The sequence below is a fragment of the Rhinopithecus roxellana genome, chromosome 6, assembly GCF_007565055.1.
Source record: "Rhinopithecus roxellana isolate Shanxi Qingling chromosome 6, ASM756505v1, whole genome shotgun sequence".
NCBI lineage: Eukaryota > Metazoa > Chordata > Mammalia > Primates > Cercopithecidae > Rhinopithecus > Rhinopithecus roxellana.
The window spans coordinates 78,857,819-78,870,806 of record NC_044554.1 but is presented as its reverse complement, the minus strand read 5'-3'; the positions used below and the strand labels follow the sequence as shown (position 1 = coordinate 78,870,806).

The window sequence follows — 12,988 nt, the reverse complement described above, 5'->3', positions numbered from 1 at the left end:
CAGTGTGGACTCGGCCATGTTCGACAGAGAGCAGAGTCCTCTGTTTTCAAAAGTGGTACCTTTCTGCCACCTCTTTATTACAAGGGAAAGGTAGATAGGTCAGTTGACTCTGTTATCTCCCTGTGGCTGACCCGGAGACCATCTGGCCCCCTCCCTCTGCCCATATTTCCCTGTCTCTTCGCCTAGCAGGGAAACTCAACGTTTTAGGATCGGGGGCATCTATGGGAAAGAGAAGATGTAATGGCTGCTGTCCTTGAGCCTAAGTCTCATGCTTCCTGCACTGGAATACTGAGCACCAGCTTCATTCATTCGTTAAATAATTGAATACATACTTATTAAGCCCTGTAAGGGGAAATGCTACTAGCAATAAAATACTCTTCTAAAGTGTTATCTAGGTGTTGAAATTATAGATGATTTTTGCTTTGATCTTTTCCCCAAATTTTCTGTAGGGAATAAGTAATACTTTTATAAATGCATACACAAATGGAATCCATCCATACGTAACAAATGTACCAAACGGTGGCGATTTTGGATTTACATGTGAGGAAGTGATTGAAATCCTGTGTAGCCTTTTCTTTTAATGTGACTTTCTCTACAGCTTTTTATAGGAGGCACACTGAGCTCCCCACTTGGGATCATCTGGATATGAGGAAGGCTGTATACAAACCACCTTGACCTTCCTTCCAGATCTCCGTTTTGGCAGAGTGTGATAGTCCAGTGATGTCTGTGTTTGCTGATGCCCCCACATTTCCCTGCCTATCATACCAGGGAGGTAAAGCCCCCAGGAATGACTCCTACTTCAAAGTTCTATCCAGAGGATAAGCCAGTACTGCAGCTCTCCACAGGACCAGAAATTTGCACCAATCCTTTACCTTAGTCATGGGACCCCTACTGGCCTACTTTGGTCTTATCAGGACATCACAGTGGCTAAAGAGCAGTCTCTGAAGGCAGGCTGCCTTGGTTCCCATCCCAGTCCTATCACTTGTTTGTTACCTGTGACTATTGGACCGGTTGCATTATCTTCCTCTGCCTCAGGTTTCTCATTAAAGGGAAAATAAAAATATCTGCCACCTAGGGTTCCATAAAGATTAAATGAGACAATATATTTAAGGTTCTCAGCATGATGCCAGGTACATTGGGAGGGCTCAGAGAGGTTTAGCTGTTGGTATTAATGTTATTCCTCTACTCAGGACAGTAGCTTACCCCAGACGACAGCCCAGGGGTTGGACCTTGCAGCCCATGTACTGTTCCCCAGCCCATGTACTGTTCCCCAGAGCACAGGCCACACTCCTGAAATGACCGCAGCCACCTTTACTCCCATCTGCTGCGTCTGTCTGTGTAATTGGACACCGTGGTGATCAGCCTGCCATGCCCTTCAGACACTGCCTCACCCACCTGGCTGCAGGTTCAGACACAGAATATTAGTTGGGTCAGTGTCCCTTGTCTGTCCCACATTCTTGCCTGCCAAATTCGGCTTCTCGCCACACCCACCTGCCACAGGCCTTTAGAGCAGGGCCCCATTTCGAGAATGTGGCCTGTGCGCATGCCTGGGGATCTGTACCCACCTCATAGAGATCAAAACAGGCTAACAGTCCCTTCCTTGGGTTGTTGAAGCTTTTAGAGGGACATAGCAGCCCGGGTTGAGGTTCCAGCTCTGTGTGTCTGTGATTTTGAGTAAAAGAGATTCATTTTGTGTGTAGAGTGGCTTTGAGGGGGAAGAGGAGAAGCTATAAATAAATAGCTTACTATTATTATATTATTTTTGTAGCGTTCCAATTTCACTCTACTATATCTGTGTAGATGAAAATCACTCCTGAGTTCTTCCAGTTTCTTCTTCTTATTTCCCTTCTTGTTAGGAAAGCGGGCACTGTAGAGTGGTCAGCAGAAACACATTTCTTCCTGTCTCTTTGTTCCCATCCTGCACCTGCCACCTGCCTCACTCACACTTCTGGTTATCCCACCCCTAGCCAGTCAAGAGCTTCTAGGAAAGGCCTGTCCCATAACTGTTCTCTGGGTCCTGTTGCCTTCTGACTCCTCATGGCCTTCAATCCATCAAACTGCCCTTCAATGTCCCACATCTCTGACATTCCCGTGGGCTCTGCCATGGTGCTGAAGCACAACAGATAACCCTGAGCTCAAATCCCAGCTCCACCACCTACCACTCTGAACCTTAGGCAAGCTGCCATGATGCTCAGAGAATAAGATTTCTCACTGGATACAACAGTGATGACGTCCACCTCACGGTAACATCCTTGCCAAGAACGTTGATACCTGTAAGCACTAAGTCAGTGAGAGGCTCTATTTTTATGGCCTATTCCACTCAGTCTACAAACATGTGCAAGCCCACCCTGATCTTTTTTTTTTTTTTGAGATGGAGTCTCATTCTGTTGCCCAAGCTGGAGTGCAGTGGCATGATCTTGGCTCACTGCAAGCTTTGCCTCCCAGGTTCACGCCATTCTCCTGCCTCAGCCTCCCGAGTAGCTGGGACTATAGGTGCCGACCACCATGCCTGGCTAAGTTTTTGTATGTTTTTAGTAGAGACAGGGTTTCACCGTGTTAACCAGGATGGTCTCTATCTCCTGACCTTGTGATCCACCAGCCTCGGCCTCCCAAAGTGCTGGGATTACAGGCGTAAGCCACTGTGCCTGGCCCCACCCTGATCTTTAAAAGACCTCCCTTTGATTTTATTCCTCATTCGGCTACCTTCTCAGAGCCACTCTCATTGCCAGTGTCCCATAGGACTGCTGTATTCCCCTGGCCTCTTCTTTATCAGTGCAGATTCACCAGAGGGTCACCAACCACTCCAGCATGTCCAGGCCTGAGCTTTTTCCTGGGACACAGAACTATTAGGGCCCAAACCAGGAGAGTTCCAGCAAACCAGGATGAACCAATCACTCTGCCCTTCGGCCTGCAGTCTTTCTCACCAACTCCTTGAATTATTTAGACAAAGCCCACAGCCCCCACATGGCCACCCTCCACAAGTTATCTTCTGTGACTCTGTGGCGCTCAGCAGGTCATATTGATGACACCGTTGATGGTTTCTCCTCTCTTGACTTCCAGGGCCTTGCTCTTGATGGTTTCCCCGGTGCTCCGGTTACTGTGGCTGTATAATCATCAAACCAAAAATTTGACAGCTTCAGCAGCACCCTCTTATTATCTCTTAAAGTTCTGTGAGGTATGGGCTTAGCATGGCAGCTCTCCTGCGGTTCTCACATGCTGTTGCCATTGACAGCAGCTAGGGCTAAACGTCTGATGTGGTCTCTTGCCTGGTTGGGGATGGCTGGAAGCTCTGGGCCTGCCAGCATGCTCTTGTCACACAGCCTCGATCATAGCTAGCCAGGGCTTCTCCCAGCCCAGCTGTCTCAGGGCTTTAAGAGTGAGTGTCCCAAAAGGGAAGGACTTCCAATATCTTGAAGCCTAGGCTGGAAGTTGGCACTTTAGTTTGGAAATCAGCCCAGGTCACAGCACCCACCCAGGCTCCAGGGGAGGCGACATGGACCCCGCCTCTCAATAGGAAGAGCGTCAAGGAATTTATGGCCACCCTTAACATGCCTAACTCCATGATCTCTCTGTTCTTCTTCCTCTTGCTCCTCGGTGGAATTCCATCCTCAACTCTCCTCTTCTCACAGTCTGTATCAGTCATCTTCACATTTACAGGCACATCAGAATAGCATGGCATGCTTATTAAAAAGAAAGGCTCTTGCCTGTGGAATCTGCACTTCTTACAACCACCCTGGGTAAAGGACTCTTCTGCAATTTTCAGCAGGCTACACTTTGAGAAACACTACTTTACACTCCCCCTACACAAAGTCCTCACACCCTCACTTCACACAGCACTTGCTTGTTCCTTTCTCATCTCTGTTTCAAAGCCAGGTTCTTCTCCTGAGCACGCCGTGTCCAGGCAACTGTGTGTTGCACCTTTCCAGCCCACAGACACATCAGACTGAACTTGGCATCTTCATTCCCCAAACTCGCCCCCTTTCTGACCTCTCGGTCTTGGATTATGTGCTGTAGAGGCAGCTGATTCTTCTTCTGCCCCTTTCCTCTCCCCAAGCACACATCCAGTTCCTCACCAAGCCATGTTGATCTTACCTCCTAAGCCTCTTTCTGAATCAGCCTCTTCCATCTTTCTCATTCCAGGTGTTCTTTGTTTCTCACCTGTTTTCATGCCATAGTTTCTTGGTGGTCTCAAGCCTCCAATGTCAGCACCTTACAGTCTTCTCTCCACACTTCTGCCAGAATGCAATTTCTAGAATGCAAGTCTAATCAGAATGCTTTTTCTACTTAAAGCATTTGTATAGCTCTGCATGCTCTGCATGCATATGTCCAAACTGCCTAGAACCTCTGACCCTGGGCTCCTTCCCTGGAATGTTTCTTTTCCAATTCTGTCTCACCCACCCCAGCCTCACCCCTTCCCACCCCTGTATGCCACTTGACCCTGAGTCCAGACCTTCCTTCTCACTGGCCTAGTTCCTGTAACTTGGAGGTGATTAGGTATTAGCCAAGGTCAGGCTAGGGCTCCTCCTCATACTATTTCACACAAGGCACAAAAAGAAATGCATGCTTGTCTCCCTAGAGTAATGCCAGAATCTCAGCATGCAGGGATGGAGCCTGCATGTCTAGATCTGAGCCCCTGGAGACCAGCACTGTCCCCAGCAGGCCTCCAGCACAATAGGGCTCAGAGAGGCAGCTGTATCTGTTATGTTCTCACACCGACTTGGCAACTCAAGGTTAATCCAGAAAAGTCTGACTTTGGGTTATAGGCCTTGACCTTTTATTTATGTCAATTGAGGGTTTTCTTCTCATTGGGAAGATCTGACATGTATCTGATTGAAAGCCGGCACCATCGTTTTGTATTGCTGCGAATCTGAATGGAATGTTCTGGTTATATCTTTCTGGCTGTTTTCTGTAATAATGCTCAGTCGTGCTTTGTTATTTAATCTGAAGGATTGAGACCTCCATGGACTGCAGGTCAATTTTGATGTCCCCCAGATGCAATGGAATCCTTGATGCGCTGAGGAGGGACTGCATGCCTGCATCTTGTCTTCCCGCGTGAATCGGGCCCTCCACCGCCACACACCATTGTCTCATTGGCCGCGTTCAGTCAGCTTGGCCTCTGGCAGCCCCATGCAGTTCAGACAGGGACCAGCCGCAACCACAGCCCCTCTAGTTCTCTGCTTCTTCTGTGTCCCATGTTGCAAGCCTTGGCTGGGATCGCTGAAGGTGGATATGTTTCCCTGAAGTTGTCTTGCACGAATAGTCACAAACCCACATTTATTTACTTATTTTTTAAAATTTGAGACAAGGTCTTGCTCCATAGCTCAGGTTATACTACAGACCTCTCCAGCTCAAGTGATTCTCCCACCTCAGCTTCCCAAGTAGCTGGGTCTACTGGTGCATGCCACCAAACAGAGCTAATAATTTTAAAATTTTATCTTTTGTAGAGATGGGGTCTCACTTTGTTGTCCAGGCTGGTCTTGAGCTCCTGGGCTCTAGTGATCCTCCCACCTTTCTTCCTCCCAAAATGCTGCAATTATAGATGTGAGCCACTATGCCTGGCCCCAAATCCGTTTTATCATGTCATCCTAAAACTAAAAAAAAGACGAAAAAAAAATAATATAAATGGCTCATAGACTACATAAAGTCTAAGCACTTATCTTTCCTGTACTTCTCAGCTCCACCCTGCTGTGCCTTTAATCTTGCTCTTTAATCACTATTATGTTCTTTCTATATCCCATTAGCACACAGGATGTCTAATATCTAATATATGATATCACATGATGCATGATAACCTCAAAGGGACAGAATTATCACTATATGAATATTTCCAGCCCTTTCACTCTGGGCTGCTAGAGAGTGCCTGATTATGGACTTGGTAGCTTGGACTCCTTCCTCTACCCAGGGGATGCCTCTCTAGCAAGATAAATTCTTTTGGGATTTTAAAGCAAAACTGGAAGGAAATAAGGAAGGGAAGACCAACGTGAGTATGAGGTAAAACCAGAGGTAGGTTTATGGAGAAGTTCAGGTGGTAGGGACACCAGGGAGGGAAATTAATTGTGTGGTGAAAGGACATGGATGAAAGAAGAAAAAGAATCTCAGGAGTATCACTGTGATCTGTATATTCTTTTCCTACAATTTAAGAAACACAAGTAAGAATATAAGCAACACGAATTACTTCATGACTGTTACACAGTTCAATTTTAACCATGATTTCACTTTAGCGTAGTGCTAAAGTGGGTGGGCAGTGGCGGGGGGAGTCTTGGTTTCCAGGGAGCTCTATAAAAAAATCAGATGGCACAACAATATAAATATGCCTATTATCTTGCAGATATGTATATGGAGTCATACTTTTTCCTAACAGAAAACCTGTGAAGCAGTGCAATGATCACACCTTTACGTTGCACAGATTGGGTTCAGTCTCCCCATGTAGACTTAACCTTCTTAAGGGCTTAGCGCCTATGGCCCAAATATTTATTGTAGCACAAATTGAGACATGTCCTTGGAAATAACACAACAGTGATTGAAAATGGCAGCCTGCGGTGCAGTCCTTAGCCACGCTGGCTTTAAAGGCAGAGCAGTCCTGGTGAAAACATGCCCAAGTTCAAATAAAAGGCTCTAACAACATGTCACCTTAACCATCTGGACTGTAGCCTGATGAAGCCCCTGTATCTAATCTTGGTGCCGGTGCCTCTGGTCCCAGCGAGCTTGCTCTGGCTCTGGCTGTACCGCCGCAGGGAAACATTGCTCCAGAATGTCAAGGAAGAGAAGGCGGCCGGCTCCCCTGGAGCCCTGCTTTTCCTCCAGTGCCCTTTGGTCTCCAGCTTTGGCTGCAGAGGGTTTCCCCACAGAAAACTCTCAGCATAAAGCCATTCATGTCTCAATTCTCACCAAGGCACCAATATGTCCATTTCCAGAGCAGAGATAAAAGCTGGATGTACGTTCCTGCCCTGTTTCCTCTCAGAACAACACCTGTGATTCCTAATTCACAGCTCTGTGATTATGGCAGAGGGTCTGGTGTTGACTGAGCTCTTGCTGGCCCAGATACATGGCTGGGCACTTCTCCTGAGCTTTTTCAGGTCATCTTCACGGGGACGCCCTGTGGGGGATGTGCATCACTTTCATCTTATAGATGAAGAAACAGAATCTCAGAGTCCAGAGGGCCTCCCTGCGCATGAGGTTGAGCCCCAACTCGCCGTGGCCATCATGCTACCTCTGGCTTAGAAGCCACTGTCTGAAGCCCAGAGTAAGGAGGCAGATCCCGACAGCTCCTACCTGTGTGAGGCTCACCTCACCGTGGTCCAGGGGGAGTCATTACAAACTGACAGTAAGATCGCCTGCTTAGATTTTCTGTTATGTATAATCAGGAGCCCCTGTGTGTTTTTAAAATATGGGATGATGATTTAAATGGGATGAATGCCCTTGTAAGAGAGGTTGAAGGGGTGTGCCAGCCCCTTTGGCCCCTTTGGTCCTATGTAGACACAGCAAGAGGGCACCGTCTTTGAAGCTGAGCAGGCCCTCAGCAGAAGCGGAATCTGTTGGCACTGTGATCATGGACTTCCCAGCCTTTAGAAATGTGAGAAATAAATTTCTATTACTTATGAATTACCCAGTGTAAGGTATTTTGTTATAGTCCTGAATGGACTGAGACTGATGATGGCATATGGAAAAGGATTTGAAAATGATGTGCTAAAAAGGTTGAGGGGCATTCTTCTGATGGGTGCAGGGAATGATGAGACCACAGCAGGCAGCAATCTAGGTGTGCATCCAGCCAGGTTTCCACACGAGGAAGGGAGGGGAGAGATGAGCTGAGCCTGAGACTGACCGTGGAGGTGGGATGGGATCCTGGGATGAGTGGTGCTGACTGGCGGGGGCAGGACACTAGGGCAAGGCACAGAGGTTGAAATTGACTCCAGATTTCTCGTTTATGCCTGGACAGCTGTGAAGAGGTGGTGCCCATGACAGTGACAACAACACAAGGGCGGGGGAGAAGGGCAGCCCCTTTGGCAGTGGTCTCTTTTTGCTGTAAGCAGAGGTCACTCCAGACACACTGCCCAGTTCTTCCTACTAAAACTGGATGAACAGGGAGGTACACAGAGCAGATCTGGACCAGGGATCAAGGCAGGATACCCTCTTTTCAGGATCACCTCATCTCAGTGTTCTGGAGCAATCCAAGCCCTGATTTGGAAGGACTCTGACAAAGTACACAATGAACAATGACTGTGCTAGCTCCCTCTGAAGGTTCGAACGGGCCAGCAGAGCTCAAATGCATGTATTAAAAAATGATAATTGAGTTACTACAATAATACAGTATCATATGATTTTATAGGATGGGTCAACTTAAAATTTCACCAGTTCTGTCTTCTGTCAGTGTTAAAGTTTGTATCTTTACAGTTCTCATGTTATAGACATTGATACTACAGTCAAATAGGCAGGTGCCCCCTAGAGAAAAATTATGCCAGAGAATAAGAAACGATTCAGGTTTTTTTTCTTTAGTATTTTTATCAGGTATGTTACTCCTTGGAGAATGTAGAAAATATTTGTTTAAAATATTCCTAATTTGATGGTACTTTCAAAATCTGATTTAGTCAGACCATTAAAAATTGTACAAATCAATAGCAATTACCTACTTCTAATTGAATCATTATCCCCGAAGAAAAGTGCTGTTAGAACACTGTAGACTTCAGGTCATCTGCAGTATACCTCCACTCTCATAAAAAAGAAATAACAAAAGGAAAAAATAAAGGGAAACATAAACACCAAAATAAAAGGAACACCTCATTTTATTTTATTATGTTAATCGAATCCCCAGGTAGAAAGAATGACCTTCTGTTGTACTTCGATGTTTAAAATCTGGCCAATGTTTAATGTTTACAAAATTATTTTTAATTTTAAGAGAGTATAATTTACCAATTAGATTAATTGTGTTTATTACTGCCGGGAGACTGCAAAGAGTCTTATTTTTAGTTCATAACAGAAGCTTCTGTAACCCTTTGGATCATATCTGGGATTCTGCATTTTTATTATAGCAAGAGGGCTTTAATGCTTGGATGTGTTAGGGAAGGATAGCCGTATCAGAACGTTTCGTTGAGCCAATCTCTCCCTACTTGTTAATTTGGCACCTCTCAATCATACATTTTTTAAAATGCTCATTATTTCACATAACATATAAATTTATATAGCATCTTATATACAATTTTAATGCATTCAGACTCCTAAAGCTATAATTCATTATAGCATTTTATTGTATTTATATTAATATATGTGCCTTGAGTTAATACTCTAATCATTTGCAAACTCAAGCTTTGTCTTGATAAATTTTTACTTTTTGACAAATTATACTACATTAGTTTGATATATTTGCAAAATGTAAATACCTGCCTTTCCCATTTCACTTTTGTTGATATTCCCAAAACACTGGGACATTGCTAGTCCAACAGGTATATTGAGGACTGGCATCTTCTCAAGTCTGCACAAAAACGTTTTTACAATGTCATTATCTAAAGTGTTCAATTTTCAGTTATTTGGAATATGCCTTCTGCAAGCCTTTTTTTTTTTTTTTTTTTTTTTTGAGACAGAGTTTCACTCTTGTTGCCCAGGCTGGAGTGCAATGGCGTGATCTCGGCTCACTGCAACCTGCGACTCCCTGGTTCAAGTGATTCTCCTGCCTTAGCCTCTCGAGTAGCTGGGACTACAGGCACACACCACCATGCCTGGCTAATTTTTGTAGTTTTAGTAGAGACGGGGTTTCACCATGTTGGCCAGAGTGAAACGCTAGGTTGAACTTCTAACCTCAAGTGATCCACCCGCCTAGGCCTCCCAAAGTGCTGGGATTACAGGCATGAGTCACGGCTCACGGTCAAGCCATTTGTTTTTATAGGATGCTGCTACTTGACCAAGTTTGAATATGCTTTCATTCAATTATGCCGATATTTATGTACTATAAAGAGCTGATTTTATATTATAATGTATTTTTGTTGTTGTTGTTTTTGTTTTATGAGACAGGGTCTCACCCTGTCACCCAGGCTGGAGTTTAGTGGTGCTATCATAGCTCACTGCAGCCTCAACTTCCTGGGTACAGGTGATGGTCCCACCTCAGCCTCCCAAGTAGCTGGGACTACAGGCACACATCATCATATGTGGCTAATTTTTTGTAGAGGTGGGGTTTTGCCATGTTTCCCAGGCTAGTCTTGAACTCCTGGGCTCAAGCAATCTGCCTGCCCTGGCCTCCCAAAGCTGGGATTACAGGTGTGAGCTACCATGCCCGGCCTATGATGTCTTTCTAGTGATATTTAAAGTGTGTTTTCATACTGCCCATGAAGACAATTATGTGAAACGGTTATTTGGAATAAATATACAATAAATGCTCTCTATATGTTACACAGAAATCTTTAAAAATTGCCTTGAAGGGAATGGCACTAGGGCTGGATTAATTTATAACACGAATTCTCCCTTTTTGGTGTGTTGGCTCATGCAAATGAGGAGATAGTCAGGAAATCATATAGTATCAAAGTGTAGAAGGGATGTGGCTTTATGGGATATGGTCACTGCCCCTTGAGACTGAGTCAGGTATATTGAAATTACCATCCAGAGATTTCCTCTTACTCAATATTTATCTTCCTGACTTAAAAAGATAAAAACTTGCAGGTTGTGTTTGTGCCAGCACCATTGAGAACTGCTACTTTACTGTGACCTTAAAATGGGTTCTTATGTCTATTTCTCAATTAATTAGAACCCAAAGGGAAAAAGTGGGTGCATAGTAAGAAAGAAAAACCTCTCTTACCAAACTTCCATTGTAGGTTTGTGTACACATTTGATTGTTATGTCTAACAATCATTACTCATGCAAGTTTTATCCTTTCCATTCTTATTGAAATTTAGGAGGTTTATATTAGGTACCACTTGCTGTAGCCATCTTTACACCCCAAACAAGCCCATATTTCCTATGCTGAATGATGCTATTTGTTGGGTAATGGGAGAGGTCAGCATGACTAGGGTGAAGGGTGTCTGCTGGGGAGGATGGAGAAGTAGGGCTGTGGGCTGAGGGTGAGTTTATGTTGGGGCTTGCCAGCTGAGCAGAGAGATTGCAGCTGATGCAGTAGGAAAGAGGAGCCATGGAGCTTTGGGGCAGATGGTAGCAGAACTGGGTTTAAGGGATTTTTCCTGGCATGGATTAGAGAGGAGAAAAGCCAGAGCCAGGGAGATAAGTAAAGAAAAGAAATTCTGGCCAGGTGCGGTGGCTCACGCCTGTAATCCCAGCACTTTGGGAGGCCGAGGCAGGTGGATTGCCTGAGGTCAGGGGTTCGAGACCAGCCTGGCTAACATTCTGAAACCCCGTCTCTACTAAAAATACAAAAAATTGTGGCGGGTGCCTGTAATCCCAGCTACTTGGGAGGCTGAGTCAGGAGAATCCCTTGAACCTGGGAGGCAGAGGTTGCAGTGAGCCGAGATCGTGCCATTGCACTCCAGCCTGGGCCACAAGAACAGAACTCTGTCTCAAAAAAAAGAAAAGAAATTCTCTTGCTGGGAGTTTTATGATGCCAATCTCAAATACAAGAGCCAGAAACCATATCTTCTAAAATCATGTTCCCTCTACACCCTGATAGCATAAAAAATTCCTCATTGTTTATTCATTCTGCATGAGCCAACACAAAAAAGAGCTATTGGTGTCATTGCTGGGAGCAGAGATACCATAAGTTTCTTCAAAGACCGACACCAGGACTTTCATCTTCACATCTGTAGTCCTTGGAATACAGTAGGTCTTACAAAAACATTTGTCAAGGGAGTGAATGAAAATAAAAGTGAATGAAAATGAAAGCAAAATATACTTGAGGATATAGTTTTTCTTGGACCACAAGTTAAATGCCAATGGATAACTTCAGATTCCTAGCCATGCACCTTTTCCTCTGAGAACTGGATAGCTGGAATAACAGACCACTCCATTTCCTTTCTGACATGCCACATTGAATGAACATCTGCTAAGAACCAGAAAGTGCATGAAGAAGTTTGTCCATGAAATCACTCCATACCCAAGTGGAGGAGAAGCAGCTGTGGACTGAAGGTAAGCTGTGCATTTCCTCAACTGGCAAATGTCAAGCCCATAATCTGAGCTTCGTATGTAGGAAATACCTATACATGAAGCCCATCTAGGTATTTCCTCATGCAATAAGAAATACACCAGTATGGGGAGCCATGAAAAAAGCCTGCCGTAACTCTGATAATGATTTATTTTCAAAGGCAGAAGAAAATTTTAGAAAACGTATACATAGCTGGGCACGGTGGCTCAAGCCTGTAATCCCAGCAATTTGGGAGGCCGAGACGGGCGGATCACAAGGTCAGGAGATCGAGACCATCCTGGCTAACACAGTGAAACCCCGTCTCTACTAAAAAAAAATTCAAAAAAAAAAAAAAAAAAAAACTAGCCGGGCGAGGTGGCAGCGCCTGTAGTCCCAGCTACTCAGGAGACTGAGGCAGGAGAATGGCGTAAACCCGGGAGGCGGAGCTTGCAGTGAGCTGAGATCCGGCCACTGCACTCCAGCCTGGGCGACAGAGTGAGACTCCGTCTCAAAAAAAAAAAAAAAAGAAAACATATACATAAGATACATGACAGCAAGTTTATACATCCAAAAATGTCAGTAGATTAAAAATCAAAGAAATATGATGGCAGTACCAATGTCTCACATCCCTCCAGAGGAGCTGTGGCTAGAGCCAAAGGTCAGAGCAAAATGTGGAAAATCACTGACAGACTGGCACCATGGGCAGGAAGCCTTGAAGGACTGGGTCAAGCAAAGGCAGAACTGGAGGGCAGGATGCCTGTTGAGAAGACCTGATCTAACTGTGGCTACATTGGAGACGCCCCCGGAGGAGTTATGGAGTGAAAGTTAAGGGACCTGAGCCAAAGGGTCCCAAGTCCAGGGGCTTATGAATAGGAACCAACTCTTCCTTGGTATTAAAGGGGCAGCCCTCTGGGCTGGTTGGGTGACTTTTATCCA

At 45.1% G+C, this 12,988-nt stretch overlaps 1 protein-coding gene across 2 annotated transcripts in view; it reads right to left on the bottom strand.

Annotated features, from left to right (window-relative positions):
• Positions 1-12,988, bottom strand: part of HECW1 (HECT, C2 and WW domain containing E3 ubiquitin protein ligase 1) — a 461,143-nt gene that overhangs the window by 236,637 nt on the left and 211,518 nt on the right. The gene's annotated exons all lie outside the window — the stretch shown is intronic.